At 34.0% G+C, this 2,113-nt stretch overlaps 1 long non-coding RNA gene across 1 annotated transcript; it reads right to left on the minus strand.

Moving 5' to 3' along the window:
• On the minus strand, positions 1–1,107 carry LOC146730309 (uncharacterized). Its single transcript, XR_014927417.1, has 3 exons — positions 986–1,107; positions 676–769; positions 1–174 (listed from the first exon to the last, which is right to left on the minus strand). It is a non-coding gene; the product is annotated as an uncharacterized LOC146730309 (long non-coding RNA).
• Positions 1,108–2,113: the final 1,006 nt, after the last annotated feature.

Here is a 2,113-nt window from a genome sequence, read left to right on the forward strand (position 1 = left end):
TTGCTAGTACATTTTTATTTACAGAAGAAATTTTACAATTTTTGTCATTACATTAAATATTTTTTTTTTACTTCCAACAAATGTGTACACTTCCAGATACATCTTCGCCAGCCAAGGTTCGTTCATTCAGTCAGTCATCGCTTCAATTTTACATCAAACACTGAGCATAATTATCTAGAATGGAAGCAAAAAAATGAGTAAATCGTAATGATTAGAACACTGTTAACAGCTATAGTAAACAATGCAAACTGATTTTAAATTGTATAACGGTCACCGGCCCACGGAATCGACGCAGAAAATTGTAGCAAAAAATATTTCTTGATCAATTGCGATGTGTTCCAAATAAAAAATATTTTATTCCAGTCCAAATCAGCTCAATTACTTTAATAAAGAGTTATTGTATAATGTACAAAATGTTGATACAATTTGATGAATATTTACAGCTACGGCTTCAATATCGTAGACGATTTTGGCCCGATCGTCAACAAAACATCACCTGTCTCCAGGGCAAGAGACTGGAACTTTGAAAAAGACACCGGTGTTCTGTCGAACCGGTGGAAGCAAAATCGTCACTTCCAGAATAACTACGCAAAATAACGATCTAAACTCGAACCATTCGAGCCACAATATTAACATAAAAATGACTTTCGTTGCATTTGACAATGATAAACTTACCGAAAAGCCGTGTTATTCTCGGTCGCTAATTATAACGTCGGTATAATCGGCCATTTTATTTGAGTGTGTTTGCCACAGGCGCTCGGAACGTTTCCTGGATAATAAAAATGACCTAAAGTAGGATCGGCATTGTTATAGTCAGTCGCCGGTAAATTTCCCTACTACTCATATAATAACACAAGGTAGGAAAGCGTTGACACCATGGCATCGAAACTTCCCGAAAATAACACGATTTTCCAAATTATATTTCGATCCGCTTCACAAAACTCAAGCATGATATCGGTTGAAACTATCGATCGACTTACATTACCTTTATTCGAACTAAAACGGGATAAATCCTGTGAAAATCGAAACACCAGAGCAATATGAATCAACCCGTCTACGCGGATATTTTGAAGCAGAGGCTCGTGCATGCGCAGCTTCAAACATGCGCAGTTCCATATACATATACGCGCGTACTGCGCCGTCTCACAATTTGAATATCTAGGCCCAGTACATATTCACAGATGATACCGATGTACCTGTTGATGCCGAGAAATAAAGATGTCTGATACAAATTCATTCGCAGCAACTTGGTAAGCATGTCATCAATAATATCAAACACATTGCATTTGTTCATCAGTGTTCATAATCTTTATTTGTGTTTCAGTTTTACTCTGATGAGACAAAATAAAAAAAAAAGAAATTGGAAATTGGAAATACAAGTAACTTATTATAATATAAAATCAAAAATCAAAATAAAATTAAACAAACACGCTTCAATATAAAATGTTTGCTTATAACATATTACATAATACATTTCTTGAGAACACTGGTTCATTTGGAAAATTATAAACTAATTATAAAAATTACAAAAGAAATATCCATGAATCGTCAATAATGCAGCATGTAGAAGTGAATATCACAAAGGCAATACATACTAACATTTGCAGAAAATAATTTCAGGAAGTTAGCCTACTGTGAACAAAAAATAAAGTTATACAGGCATTAACTTTTATATTTTCTGCTGAAGATAAATTTTGTGAGAAAAAACATTACAAAGGCCAATTTCTACAAATTCAAGATTCAAAACAATAATAAGCAGTACAGTACACTTATTTTTTTTATTTCATCTTCTATTCACAATCAATTATATTTTATAAAGCCATACTTGTACATTTTTCTTCACCCTTTTTTCCATATTTTATTCTATTAAAGAAATAATTTCTAAATTTTGATACAACTTTAAAAACAGGTACATCGGTATCATCTGTGAATATGTACTGGGCCTAGATATTCAAATTGTGAGACGGCGCAGTACACGCGTATATGTATATGGAACTGCGCATGTTTGGAGCTGCGCATGCACGAGCCTCTGCTTCAAAATATCCGCGTAGACGGGTTGATTCATATTGCTCTGGTGTTTCGATTTTCACAGGATTTAACCCGTTTTAGTTCG

The sequence above is a fragment of the Saccoglossus kowalevskii genome, chromosome 19, assembly GCF_978046115.1.
Source record: "Saccoglossus kowalevskii chromosome 19, keSacKowa6.1, whole genome shotgun sequence".
Taxonomy (NCBI): domain Eukaryota; kingdom Metazoa; phylum Hemichordata; class Enteropneusta; family Harrimaniidae; genus Saccoglossus; species Saccoglossus kowalevskii.